A 14592-nucleotide genomic window follows, 5' to 3' on the forward strand; every position below is an offset into this window, starting at 1 on the left:
GTACTCTAAACATCCTTTGAGGACCCTTCCCAATTCAAAGATTTTTCTTTTTTTTTTTTTTTTTGAGAGGTGCCCCAGGACCTTTCAATCATTTATTTTGCCCATTGTCTGGAGAGAGTCCTTCCCCCTTCCCCATTTCTATTTAATAAATGCCTTTGAATGCCTGTAGGTGTGGTGAGCAATACTCTAGATAGTAAGATACAATCTTTGTTCTTGAGAGAAGATAACCCTTCGCAAGGACACAGAAATGCAACGAAGTATGTGATTAAGTACAGAATGAATCGTTACCCTGCAGCAGCAGGAAGTGTTTGCTTCAGGCCCTTGAGTAACCCCAAAATATCAGCACCGGATTAAGGGCTGGCCACCTGGGTAGCTTGCCAGTGCCAGTCTATAAAGGGTGCTAGAAGAAAGGGGAAAAGCGGAGGAAGTGTTTGAAGAGGATTCTCTTCATAGAAAGTGTGGTGTGGGTGGAATGGGAGATGCGACGGTGAGACTTGGGAGGGACTTCCTCTCATCGGGGATGAAGTCCTGCTGTCTTCTAGAAGCACTGGCCCCAGTTCACTGATGAGCTTTTGTCTGGCTGAGGGAGGAGCTTGAGTTTGAGGTTAGAGATCAAATGCACGGGGCGGTGAGAATAGACCACACTGGTCCCCAGTGCCCTTCCCCTTGGGCAGCCTGGGTCCCCGAGGAGGTGGCCTTGCAGATAATGGATGCTGCCTGAGAGCTGAGAACTGCAGATTATTCCTGAGCGTGAGATGGTTTGGAAGAACCTTTGGAGGAGGTGGGGCTTATACTGGACGAAGAAGAGGGTGTTAGTTGCTCAGTTGTGTCTGACTCTTTGTGACCCCAAGGACTGTAGCCCGCCAGGCTTCTCTGTCCACGGGATTTCCCAGGCAAGAATGCTGGAGTGGGTTGCCATGCCCTCCTCCATGGGATCTTCCCGACCCAGGGATCAAACTGGGCCTCCTGCATTGCAGGCAGATTCATTACCGTCCGATGTAAATAACTAAAAGGAAGTTGTAGAATGCTCCATGATGTAAAATCCTCTTCAAGGAACCGCTTGGCTCTGTAGCAGCACTCTGGGAAAAATTGTTTCCTATGAATCAATTGCCTCGGAGAAAGAGTGGTTTAAAAATGTCCGGAATATAAAAAATTTTCTTACCTAGAATTAAATGTACATATAGTCAGCAAGTCTTCCCCTTGCACTGTCAGCAGTAAGTGCCTCTTGCCTCTCGCCCTCGGATCCCAAATAGTGACAGTCACGGATGATACAGCTCTGGGGGAGGCAGAGGAAGCAGCTTGGGGGGGGCGTTGGGAAAAACCCCATTGAGAGAGACCCAAGGGGTCTTAAGGGGTGTGAAGCCCCCGTAAGGGGTGTGAAGCAGCTGGAAGCCTTGTGAGGCCGGGTGCTCTCAGTGTGATGGGACTCTCTCTGTGATGGAGTGGGGCGGGGCCTTGCCGTGAGGGAGGGGAGGGTCAACAGAGGGGAAGATGGAGCTGGCCGAGCTCATCTTCTGGTTTTGTGCTTGTGTCCGATGGTGATGTCTTTCTTCTTCACTTTTTTTTTTAGCTCTAACTTGCTTTAGTTTTTATTTTTTTTAATTGGTATATAATTGCTGTTAGGGGTTCTGTTAATTTTCTGCTGTACAACCATGTGAATCAGCTGTATGTACACATCTATCCCTTCCCTCTTGACTTTCCCATCCCACCCATGTCCGTCATCACAGAGCACCAGGCTGAGCTCCCTGCACTGTATAGCAGCTTTGCACTAGCTGTGTGTTACACACGTGGTAGGTAGTGTATAGATGTCAGTGTTCTTTCTGCCCCTTATGGTTAAGAGCTTCCCTGGTGGCTCAGATGGTAAACCATCTGCCTACAATGCAGGAGACCCAGGTTCAATCCCTGGCTCGGGAAGATCCCCTGGAGAAGGCAATGGCACCACACTCTAGTACTCTTGCCTGGAAAATCCCATGGATGGAGGAGCCCGATGGGCTACAGTCCATGGAGCTGCAAGAGAGTCGGACATGACTGAGTGACTTCACTTTCTTTCTTTATGGCCCAAGGGGCGAGGCAGGCCTGGGGCTGTGAGTCACTGGGTGAGAAGGGATGAGTGATCTCCTTGGAGAAGGACACTTCAGTGCATGAGAGGTGGACAGGTGTCACAGGCTGTCACCTGTCAGCCTTAGGAGGTGAGAACCTCCTATGATGACCTACATAATGACCAGGCGGCAACTGCAGAGGAGTCGGCTGTCATGGGAGTTGATTTTACGGAGCAGCCCCAGTGGTGGGATGCACTGTTAATTCTTGACTGGGGACCCAGGAGGTCCTTGCTTGGTGGGTGCGCTGTCTGGCTAGGCTCTTAAAAGATGCCCAAATGTGAAACACTGTATATTCATTGCTCCGTTTCAAAAGGAAAAATTCTTTCCTTTTCTAAGTTTCTAAAAAAATCGTTGAATCTGGTGTCATCCTGTAGAAATTAAAGTGAGGTATCGGAATGCTTTTCTCATCAGTGGAAAAGTTGACTAGTTTTTTAAGAGGCTGCCTGTCCTCCTGTGTGGGGTTGAGTCTTGGCTTTTACTACATTTTACATGGCTGGGGCTCCTGCACTTTTCTGAGCCTCCGTTTCTTTATCTGTAAAACAGAAATGATAAACATACCTAACTCAGAAGGTCGTAGACTTAAACAGGGATTTGTTTAAAGTGGGTGCTCAAAAAGCATGGGAATCCTGCTTAATCAGGACTTAGGATGGTGAGTTAGTGTCCATTCATTCTTCCCTTGAGCCAGTCTTTATTGAGCACCAGCTGTATATCAGGTGGGGCTTCCCTGGTGGCTTCAGATGGTAAAGAATCAGCCTGCAATGCAGAAGGCCCAGGTTTGATCCCTGGCTTGGGAAGATCCTCTGGGGAAGGGAATGGCTACTGGCTCCAGTATTCTTGCCTGGAAAATCCCAGAGCTTGGTGGGCTAAGTCTATGGAGTTGCAGAGAATCACACATGACTGAGCAACTAACACTGTATACCAGGCACTCTCCAGATCTTTGCATTACTGTAGTTGCTAATCATACATGGCTCTTTAACTTTGTATAAATTAAAACTAAATAAAATAAAGAATCCGGGTCCTCAATTGCTGTAGCCACGTTTCAAGTGCTCAAAGGCCACCAGTGGTGGGATGCACCGCTGGAGGCTACCATATTGGACACTGCAGCATAGAACATTTCCATCATTGTAGAAACTTCTGTTGGACTGGAAAATTTGGCTGTGAGCAAAGCAGTCATTTATTCTTGATCTGAACAGGGATTTTTGAGAAATCCAAACTTTTGCATGTGTTTCCTTTTCTCCTAGGAATGAGGTGCTAATGATTAGTGGATGTTTAATGATGTGTAGGTACCACCTCCTACATTTGTTAGTAAGGACTCTGTTATTAATAAGAAGTACTGGGGTAAGTCTCCTAAAATCTTCTTTAGAGGTCAGAAATGGGCAACCAGAAGTAAGTGACATAACTCCCAGCCTTGGGGGTCCTCGCGGGGACTTTGGGTGGCAGGTGTCCCCAGAGGAGGCTGAGTGACACCAGGGCAGGAATGCAGGTTCCCCTCGACACTTCCTTAAGTCTCTCAGCAACCCTCTGAGGTTTTTCTCGCCTTTGGCCAATGAAGAGCCCAAAGCACAAAGAAGCACAGGAGCTTTGGAGTCTGCATCTAGGGGTTGGGGGTGGGGCAAGATTGATGCCCCTCGATCTCGCGAGAACCCTGCGGGCAGGCCTGGGACTGGGTTGGGGAGCATCCTGCCTTCCCCCTCCACAGCCTCTGCTCTGCAGCTCTGGTGGGGACGTGGTTTCTGACTGTTCCTCCTCTCCCTGCTCCCTCTGTCCTATCTTCATCCAAGGGCAAAGGCTACACAAGCACTCAAGCAGATACGCCTCCACGAATAGGTTATTGCTATTTCAGTAATTTTTATTGCTTTCTTCCCCTTTCAAGTCCCATTAACTTTGTGAAAGCAATACCCATCTGTGTGAGCGTTCCTTAGGGAACCGGGACTGTGAAATTCCAACTAATTGGAGCTTGGAGGCAGCAGTGGGTGGCTTTGTGATGTCTCTTGACTCAAGTCAAGGGCGGCATCAGGATTTCAGATGACTTGTCGTTTAAATTTGTCATTGGCAGTGCCTCTCTTCTCCTACCTGACTATGAATAATCAAAAGTGGGTGGTAGGAAATTAGATTGTTTCCCTGCCCTTTTCCAGAGGCACTAGAGGAGAAAACAGGAGCTGTAAACATTTTGGGGGAAAATCCCCCCATGCCACACAGTCCTGTTTGTCTGAACTGTTCTCCTTCCAGCATCACCCACGTGGGACGTTTGTTTACACGGCACAGTGCAGTCTCAGAGAGGCCTGGGGAGAGGCTGAGAGCCCCTGGGGACATGGCCTGTCTGCCTTCACATGCACAGCCGTTCGCATCCACGGCGCAGAGGCAGCCCGGCTTTCCCGGGAGGCGGAGGTCCGTGCTTGTCTGCGGACCTGAGATGTAGCCGCAAGTGCTGGCCCCCGTGCAGCGGGCTGCCGTCCACAGCCTGCCCGCGTGCAGGTTCCATGGGGGATGTGTACCTGCCATCTGCTCTTCTCCTTTCCAGCCCCCATGACCCAGGATGATACCGAGAGACGCGCTCGACACTGACAGGTCCTTGCAGCGGCCACACCCTCCCACAGGGGTGCCGCACGTGGGCATACACCGGCTTTCAAACTAGTTTACGCTGTATTCACTATCCATCTATTGGATGCCTAGAATGTGTACGGCCTTGTTCTACGTCAGGGAGGGCGTTGAGAAGAGGCCGAAGACGTGTGAGATATGCTCGCTGTTCTGAAAAGAACATCTAAGGACTTTTCTAAGAACGTCTAGACTCTATCTAGAACCTACCCTCCCCTTTTGGAACGAGAGGAGGAACTGACATTTTCTCTTTTTGAAATTTAAAATGTTTTGTATCTTTTAAAATTGTGGTAAAGTATGATAACAGATTTGCAGGAGACTTGGAAAATACAGGACAAAGTTACGTATGAGGAGCTAACATGTTCTCAAGTACTTTGGACCAGGTCCAGGGCACAAGCGTCACTTCATTCCCACCTTAAAACCAGGCTTTCCGGTCGGGCATGTAATGTCTCCGTCTTAGAAGTGAGAAGTTGCACGGGAGAGAACTTGAATATCATGCCTCGTTCACTTACCTAGGACACATTTTTTTCCCCACACTTATCATCTAAAATAGGGAACTGACTTATAATTGATGTCAGGTCATAGTTTAATTGGCAGCAGCTTTTCTTTCTTGGTAATAATTAAAATCACCATTGGTCTTCGCGGCAGTGTCTTCGAGTCCGTGAAACAGGCTATTTTGTCAGGTTTCACCCAGCAGAGGAGAAGTGGAATCGCAATTCAGCGCGGGAGCGCCTGACTCCAAAGCTGGCGTATCTACCAACACAATGTGCTGCCAAATCCACGTGCCGTATGCGCACAGGCCATAGGGCTTTCACAGACGAAGGATGAAAAGGGGGAAACGGTGACTAAATTGGAGCGCACGTCATCTGATTCCATCACTGGGGGGACAGTAGTTGGGGAGCTGCAGATGTTAAGCAGGATGCTGAGAGCCTGAGAAATGCTGGTTTCATTGTCTTCCCTTCTCTCCTGGTTATTTTTTATTGTTTAAAGAGGACAGAAATAAATGCAAATTCTGGCGTAGACAAGATGCAAACAGGAGTGCGTGGTCCTCCATCGGTTCCGTGTGCTCTGGGCTGAGGGCCATGTTTGCACCTGCGTGGACCCCCTGGGGGTGTGACTAGGGCTCACAGTGGCCTCTGCTGTCCTCGAGATGTCTGATAGGAGACTCGGGCCAGCTCCATCGCCTGCACGGCTGGATTCTGGGAAGCCCCCAAGTGCAGGCCTGTGTGTGTTTACCGTCGACACAGTGCTCTCTGGTCAGCACACTCAGGTATGAAGCGAGGGCTGTCAGAGTCCACGGCTGACCTGGATTCAGCGCCAAGGACTCGGGGGTGGAGGGAGAAACAGCCACTGCAGCTGCCACAGTTTGCAAGGCCGGGGCTTGGACTGCAAGGCCCCTGCCTGTTTAAACAATTCTGATCTCACAATGAGCGTAGACCAGATCATTCTCCTGAGCAGCTGATGTGAAAAGCAGGGAGACAGGTGGGTGATTTGGTGTCTCCTGGGAGGCCCTGTGGAATGGTGGACAGAGACACTGATAGGCTTGGAGGGACCAATCCCCTAACACTCAAGGGAAACTGAGTCTCAGAGGAGTTGGAGCGGCTGATTGCTATTCTCACGGCTAATCGTTGACAGCTGAGTCAGGATGGAACCGGGGTCCCTAGAGGCTGTTCGTTTTACCTTATCAGACATTTAATCACTCCGGGCCTGTGTTTCTCCAACAATGAAAAAAAATGGGAGATTGACTTCTGGTAAGCTCTCCGAAGGAAATAACTTCAAATAACAACTCTGAAAAAACCTGCACGCACAATAGGGTTCAGTGAAGCCTTATTTGTGTCATGAAACACTAGGAACAAACATAAATGTCCCAAAGTAGGAGAGCTGTTAGGTAAATATAGTTGATTAAATACTAAATAGCCTTTGGAATTATGTATGGGAAGACTATAGCAGCATGGGGAATTTTTTTGGTACAACCATAGGTAAAGAAAAAGGATATGAAAGTAATTGTATATGATGATGATAGCCTTGCTTAAAATACACACTGGCCCAGAAAATTAAAGCCTGGTAGGTAATCAGCCAAAATCCTAAGGATGGTTATTATGGGCTCATGGGATTGTGGATTTTTATTTCTTCTTTAAATTTTCAGTTTTTCAATGGTCTTAATAGAAAAAACTACATTGATTTTTTTTTTTTTCTCCCCCCAGAGGAAAGAGACCATAACATGGGGAAGATGTTTGGCTGAATTGACTCTCCAGTTCTTATATTCTGTGATCCTTAAAATCTGGGACAGTTGTCCCCAGGCATGTGCAGACGTTTGTGATGTGTAAAAACTAGTGCAGCATTGTCCAAAGGGGAGAGATGGTCTTCCAGGAAGTGGAAGTGGATTGCTGCGGGCCTAAGAGCTCTGCTGTTGTTCAGGAAGGTAATCGGAAGTGACTCTGAATCTGGGGAGAAGCCACAGGCTCTCGGTTGTAGGGTGATTTCTTTGTAATTCTAACCGTGTGCAGCCAAATCCCAAACACTGTGGGAAAGAGCGGGGGCAGCTCCGTCGTTTTGGTCTTCCTGCTGACCTGGCCCCGGAATGGGAAGTGAAGCTCCTGTTGGCTTCAGCCTTCCAGAGAAACATAGAGGTGGTGCGGTGGAAATATTTCCAGTTTTCACTTCCCCTTTTCTTTGCAGAAGTCATGCCTTTTAGGCAAACCTGAGCTGGTGGAGCTGGTGCACAGCTTCAGAACCTTTCTTCTGGGAGCTTCATCAGGGTCTGTGGGAATCCCTTCTTGGGCTGTGGTTGGAGATGTGAGCAACCAGAGGGTGTTGGCCTGGGGGCCTGGACAGGTGATTCTTATCCCGACAGCACAACTAATTAGCTGTGACCTTAGGCAAGTGACGTCACCTCTCTAGACCTTTCATTACCTTCATGGTAAAATGCAGACGCTGGAGTCAGTTTATTAAATTCCCACCTGCAACACTTGCGTTCTAACAACTCACTGTAAAAGCTTGGCCCTGACCGGACAAAGTGATCTGTATCTGTGTTAGGTGCTCAGTCATGTCCAACTCTTTGTGACCCCATGGACTGCAGCCCTTCAGGTTCCTCTGTCCATGCGATTTCCCAGGCAAGAATACTGGAGTGGGTTGCCATTTCCTTCTCCAGGGGATCTTCCTGACCCAAGGTTCGAACCCGGGTCTCCTGCATTGCAGGCAGATTCTTTACCATCTGAGCCACAGGGAAGCCCAGTGACTTCCTGGTGGAAGTGATCTGGGTCTGGCAGATATTTTTAAGTGCTGTTTTATTCCTACTGTGGTCATGTGGTTGGTTACCCTGACCTGTTGTTGTTTTGTAATCTGTTAGACAAACACAGCTCTCCTTTATACCAGGAAGATAAAGTCTCCCCTTTATCTGCAAAGGAGGAAATGTGTTTTGGGGGGGCAAAGTGACCTGACCGGGGTGGCCTAGTGGGAAGGCTATTTGCCTAGGTTTGTGTGTGTGCACGCGTGCGTGCCTGCCTGCCTGCCTGCCCACATGCATTGTGCCGTTGATGGTGTGGTTTTTTGTTTTTTTTTTCCTTTAATACCACTGCTGAGAGCTCATCTGCAGGGGTGGCTGCCACTACCAGCTGTCAAGCTAGTAATGCAGTGGGGTTTGGTATGATTTCTGAGCACAAATTTATCCACACAGTGGGTGTTTGGGGTTAGCTTTGTTTGCAGGTGCCTCATTAAGCAGATTGTCCTCCATGGCACTAAGGAAAGATGTAGTTTTGTGCAAGAAGAACTCTTGCATTGTCAGCAACAGATCAAAGACATATTCCATACTCCATCAAGCAGATTCATGTCTCTTCTCCAAAGACATATTCACTCCAGGTCAGAACTTGTTCGGGGGACAGCTTATAGGAGGCGGTGACAGGGAACGTCACCCTGTCACACGTGAGCAGTCGTCTGGATGCAGCCACTTTTCACGCGAGGGTCTTCCTGGGTTGGTGCCCGCTGCATATTAGGCACCCTTCCTAAAACATAAAGCATGTGATAGGAGTGACCTGGCGGAAAACTTGGTGTAACTGATCATAATCCTGGCAGGGGAGTTAGTGGGCTTTACCTGTTAGCGTCAAGTTAAATGCAGAGAGGGTTTGAAAGGAAAAGAGCTCTGTTTACTCCCCCCATCTTTTCTCCCTGTTATCTCCTATCTTCAGATGAAAAATCCGTGCCATGGTAACACTGAGCAGCACAATAATATCAGCTTGTGCCTTCCACAGGAATTACATAAGCAAATAAGCAGGGGCCAGGAGAAGATCAAGGCACCAGTAGAGGTGGAATCTGTGTCCACATCGGACGTTTTGGGGTCACCCTAGCCCACGGTGGCTCCTGTCTTTCCCAGCACTAATTTTACACCTGGTTTCAGTGTTTGACAGTCATTAAAAATGGGAAGGGTTCCTAAGAGCCAGCCTGGACTGAGTGGTTCTTTGTGTTCATAGAACCTGTTCCTGCTGGTTCGCTTTCTAGAGGAGACGCTTGGTGTCGTGACAGCGTTGTCATTGGTTGTGTGTTGGACGACCTAGGTTTCATTTAAAATTTGCTGAGAGTGCCTATGGATTTTTTCCCCTCTCTCCTTAACATTTTTAGGGACACAGGGAACTTTGGTGGGGTCCGACATTAACTCACTTTGTAGCTTGACCGTCTCTTCACTGGTCTCAATTTCTCTTATAAAATGAGGGGTTCATTTACAATGGTTCTCAAGCTTAGCCACATGGTAAGAACCCTTGGGAAGATTTTCAGCATCCTGATACCCAGCCTGCATCCCAGACCAATTACATCAGAATCTCTGAGGGTGGCAACTGAGTGTTGATATTTTCACAAGCTCCTTGGAGTTCAGGAGCTTTGTTCAGAAACAGTGCTTCTCAAACTTTAATGTGATATGAACCACCTGAGTATCTTTTCAAACTTTCAGATTCCAGTTCCCTAGGTCTGGGATGGGGATGATGCATTTCTTTTTTTTTTTTTTTTTAAACTTTTCAAATTTGTTTGTTTTTGGTTGTGCTGGGTCTTCACTGCTGTGCCTGGGCTTTCTCTAGTTGCTGCGAGTGGGGGCTACTTTTCATTGCAGGCTTCTCATTGAGGTGGCTTCTCTTGTTGCAGAGCACAGGCTCTAGGCTCTTAGACTTCAGGATTTGTGATTCGTAGGCTCTAGAACACTGTCTCAGTTCAGTTGAGTCGCTCATTCGTGTCTGACTCTTTGCGAGCCCATGGACTGCAGCACACCAGGCCAACTCCTGGAGTTTACTCAAACTCATGTCCATTGAGTCGGTGATGCCCTCTAGCCATCTCATCCTCTGTCGTCCCCTCCTCCTCCTGCCTTCAATCTTTCCCACCATCAGGGTATTTGAAATGAGTCAGTTCTTCGCATCAGGTGGCCAAAGTATTGGAGCTTCAGCTTCAACATCAGTCCTTCCAATGAACATTCAGGACTGACCTCCTTTAGGATGGACTGGTTGGATCTCCTTGTAGTCCAAGGGACTCTCAAGCGTCTTCTCCAACACCACAGGTCAAAAGCAAGAGCACTGTCTCAGTCACGTGTTTAGTTGCCCCTCGGCGTGTGGCATCTCTCTGGATCAGAAATTGAACCCATGTCCCCTGCATTAGCGGGTGTATTCTTATCCAGGGGACCACCAGGGAAGCCTGGGATTCTGCATTTCTCACAAGTTTCCAGAGGGTGCTGATGCTGCCAGTTCGTGGACCAAACTTTGAATAACAAGATTCAGAACCTAAATCTTAATCATGGTACAAGGCACAAGAATTATGTTTGCAAAAATGTGGCACAAGGAATAGACTACAGAAACGAGCAAAGAAGCAGCAGTCGTTTTGGCAGAAGAAATCGGGGGTTGCTGCACAGAGGAGGTGGCATTTGAGAGAAGAGAATGCCTTGAACCGTGAGGAGGCTTTCTTGGATAGAATATGAGTGTATGTTAGTCTGAGAAACTTGTTTCTCTAGAGAAGCAAACAGTAGGATGTGTGTTTGTGTGTGTATGTGCAGTTGCTGCTTGAACATCATGAGGTTTAAGGATAAAACCTCTCCACAGAGTCAAAAAAATCTGCATATAACTTATAGTCGGCCCTCCATATCCACAGTTCCTCTGTATCTACAGTTTTATCTGCATGGATTCAGCCAACAGTGGATTGTGTGGTACTGTAGTAGTGTCTATTGGGAAAAAACACAAAAACTGCCTGTAAGTGGACTCACACAGTTCAAACCTGTGATGATCAAGGGTCAACTGAATGTGTGTATGTATTTATGTATGTGTGTATATTCACATATGTATATATGAATGAGAGAGAGACTGATTTTAAGAAATGATCTTCTGCAGTTGTGAACACTGGTGAGTCTGAAACCTGCAGGGCCGGAGAGCAGGCTGGAGACCCAGAGAAGAGCCAGTGTTGCAGTTCAAGTCTGAAGGCCATCAGGCAGAATTCCCTCTTTTTAAGGGGAGAGCAATCTTTTTCTAGTAAAGGTCTTCAACTGATTAGACAAGGCCCACCCACATTGTGGAGAATATTGTGCTTTCCTCAGAGTCTGCTGATTTAAAATGTTAATCTCATCTAAAAAATACCTTCTCAGAAACTTTTAGAATAATGTTTATTCAGATAACGGGGTGTCATTTCCTAGCCAAGTTGATGCATAAAGTTCACCACCCCGGTAAGGGAAAGTGAGTCACCCAGTCGTGTCTGACTCTTGGTGGCCCATGGACTGTAGCCGTCCAGGCTCCTCTGTCCATGGAATTCTCCAGGCCAGAATACTGGAGTGGGTTGCCATTTCCATTCTCCAGAGGATCTTCCCAACCCAGGGATTGAACCCAGGCCTCCTACATTGTGGGCAGATTCTTTAACATCTGAGCCACCAGGGAAGTCCAATGAGGGAAAGGGTATTCCAGTTTCTTTTGGCCTCTGGGGACAATAGAACTAACAGCTGAAGCAGGAGGAGTGCGTGGTCCAAGGCAGCAAGGGTGATTTCTGGACATTTCTTCATCTTTACTCTGTTCGGCTCTAGATATAGCAGAGCCAGACTTCACAAGCCACAGAATCAGTGTTGGCCAGGCTGTGGGTCTGTCTGCCCAGCTTCCTTCTGCCTCTGCCCGTGTGTGGGTCCTGGAGCCCAGACAAGTATCTCGGTCCTTCCAGTTGCCTGGCTCTGTGCCCAGGGGTAATGAATTAACAGGGAAGAGCACACAGGGGAAACCAGGTGTGCAAGAAAACCCACGTGTGACGCTATGGTGCAGACGCTCGGCCTCACTCCCTCGCGATTTGAGTCATCCTGGAAGAGGGGAAGGTGAGCGGGGGCAAAGGCACACACACACAGAGTATCTATAGGCCAGGAGCACGCTCTGGTGCAGAGGGTCTGAGTTTTTCTGAACCTGACAACAGGAAGAAATATGTTGTACCTCATGGTCAAGTAGATACATAACTATGTTGTTCAGTTGCTCAGTCGTGTCCAACTCTTTGCGACCCCATGGACTGCAGCATGCCAGGCTTCCCTGTCCATCATCATCTCCTGGAGTTTGCTCAAACTCATGTCCATCGAGTCAGTGACGCCATCCAGCCATCTCATCCTCTGTCGTCCCCTTAGATATGTAACTATAAATATATCGATATAGAGAACATGCGTGTATGTGTCTCAACAAAGTGGAATCAAGTTGAAACAGTTTTATCCCATGACGCTTCCCCTTATGTCACTGGCACATGATATTTTCTATTCTCTGCTGTTGCATGAAGAAGAAAAGCTGGTCTGTCCCACTGACCCAGTTTTACAGCGCTCGATAGAGGCACCTGCAGTAAAAGTGAGACCGAAACCCGGGTGGAATGGAAAGAGCTTGGGGAGTCTTGTGACCCGAAGGGATGCCGTCCAGTAGAGTTTCTGTGCTAATGGAAACATTACGTGCCGTCCCATGCGGCAGATGCTGGCCCCTTATGGCTTTTGAGCACATCAGATGCAGCCAGTGCAAATGAGACACTGAATTTTACATTTTATTCCACTTTAGTTAATTGAAATGAGAGTCGTCTTATGTAGCTGGTGGCTCTGGTGGTGGACAGCACAGATCTGGGGGACTGCCCTGCCCCTGCCTCTCACTAGCTCTGTGGCAGTGAGTCCCCATGATCACCGTGACCCCAGGACACCCACCCCCACAGGCTGGCCACCTGCACCTTTCTGGAGTCTGGTGGTCAGGAGAGCCCGGCTTGATGGGGGCACACGGTTAATTAAGTGCCCAGGGCGGTGTTACAGATAACATGCTTTGCATTTTTAAATGGTCCTTAAGAGACCTTTCCCTTCTTCCCTTTCAGTTGCTTGATTGTTCACCTGTGTGACTTGTTGGTTTGAAAAGAGAGATGCTTTCTGCTTAATGAAATCTTAGCCCATCTTCACCGACTTGGTGGCATTTGCGACCTGAACACAAGGTGCTTTTCTTTCATTGCTTGCTTGCTTGACTTTCTTCTTCCCAAACAGATGTAATAGCCCAAAGGAAGAGGCCATTGGGAATTGGGAGGCAGAGGTTAACCATCAAACTGGGTTCTTTTGCTGCTGTTGTTGTATGTAGTTTGCAAAGCTGGTGATGACATTTGAGGTTTGGTGGACAGATTTTGTTTAAATTCTAGCAGTTAGAATTGGAAAACATCCATTACTCCACTGACCTCAGGGCTCTGATGGAAAAGATTAGGGGACCCAGGAAAGGATAGGGGAAGGGTGACTTCATCCTCACTCTCCAAAAAGTTCTGGTAATAAGAACCAACTTTGACTGAGCTGGGGTTTGACAGGATACATATGTCAGCTTATTTTACTTCACAGAAACCAGTTTCTTCTCAAGCAGGGCCTCACAGTTGACCAGACTGAAGGTGAGTTGGGTGAGAAGCTCAAGCCTGTTGCTTACTGTTGAACCCAGAAGTGAGCTGAGATGCTCTGCCAATTCATTTTGGCTCCAATGGGAGGGGTACAAAGAGGGATAGAAATTTAAGTGCTAGTTGCTCAGTCGTGTCTGACTCTCTGTGACCCTTTGGACTGTAGCCTGCCAGGCTCCTCTGTCCACAGGATTTCCTAGGTAAGAATCCTGGAGTAGATTGCCATTTTTTTCCTCCAGGAGATCTTACTGACTCAGGGATTGAACCCAGGTCTTCTGCATTGCAGGCAGATTCTTTACTGTCTGAGCCACCATCAGTATAGAAATTCTAGGAAGAGCCTTAACTCAAGACATTTAAAAACTGGGGACAAAATAACCTGCCCCCCAGTTGGAATTATTGTAAATGGCCCAGGCCCCTCAGAGCTTTTATCTTATTTACTTGTTGGTAAATAATATAAATAATGTTTGCATTTTTAAATGGTCCTTAAGAGACCATTTATACAGAGACTCTCTGTATAAATAATGTTAAGAGTTAGTCGCTCAGTTATGTCCAACTCTTTGCGATCCCGTGGACTATTGCCCACAAGGCTCCTCTGTCCATGGAATCCTCCAGGCAAGAATTCTGGAGTGGATTGCCATGCCCTCCTCCAGGGGATCTTCCTGACCCTGGGATTGAACCTGGGTCTCCCCCACTGCACACAGATTCTTTACCATCTGAGCCACCAGGGTGTAGATAATGAGAGGAGTTTTAAACGGGCCCAACGATAGCAGTGAAGATGAGCGATGTCAGAAGCCACTGCACAGAAATGCAGCCCTTTTTGTTAAAAGTACGTTTGTCATATGCCAGGCATCTCACTTAATTCTTAGCACTGCGTTTTGAAGAAATGATGGTTTTCATTTATAGATGGAGAAACAGAGGGGTTAAGTCACTTGCCCGATGTTACACAGCTAAGAATCAGCAGTCGGCACCTGAATCTGTGGTTGGGGCTTTAAGCTTCAGACCTGACAGGCTGAAGGTGGCCCCG

At 47.8% G+C, this 14592-nt stretch overlaps 1 protein-coding gene and 1 non-coding gene across 2 annotated transcripts in view; both read left to right on the plus strand.

Annotated features, from left to right (window-relative positions):
- GFOD1 (glucose-fructose oxidoreductase domain containing 1) overlaps positions 1-14592 on the plus strand; it is a 103700-nt gene that overhangs the window by 10772 nt on the left and 78336 nt on the right. The gene's annotated exons all lie outside the window — the stretch shown is intronic.
- TRNAC-ACA lies at positions 1843-1914 on the plus strand. Its single transcript has one exon. It is a non-coding gene; the product is annotated as a tRNA-Cys (tRNA).

This window comes from Bos indicus x Bos taurus, chromosome 23, assembly GCF_003369695.1.
Source record: "Bos indicus x Bos taurus breed Angus x Brahman F1 hybrid chromosome 23, Bos_hybrid_MaternalHap_v2.0, whole genome shotgun sequence".
Classification (NCBI taxonomy): Eukaryota; Metazoa; Chordata; class Mammalia; order Artiodactyla; family Bovidae; genus Bos; species Bos indicus x Bos taurus.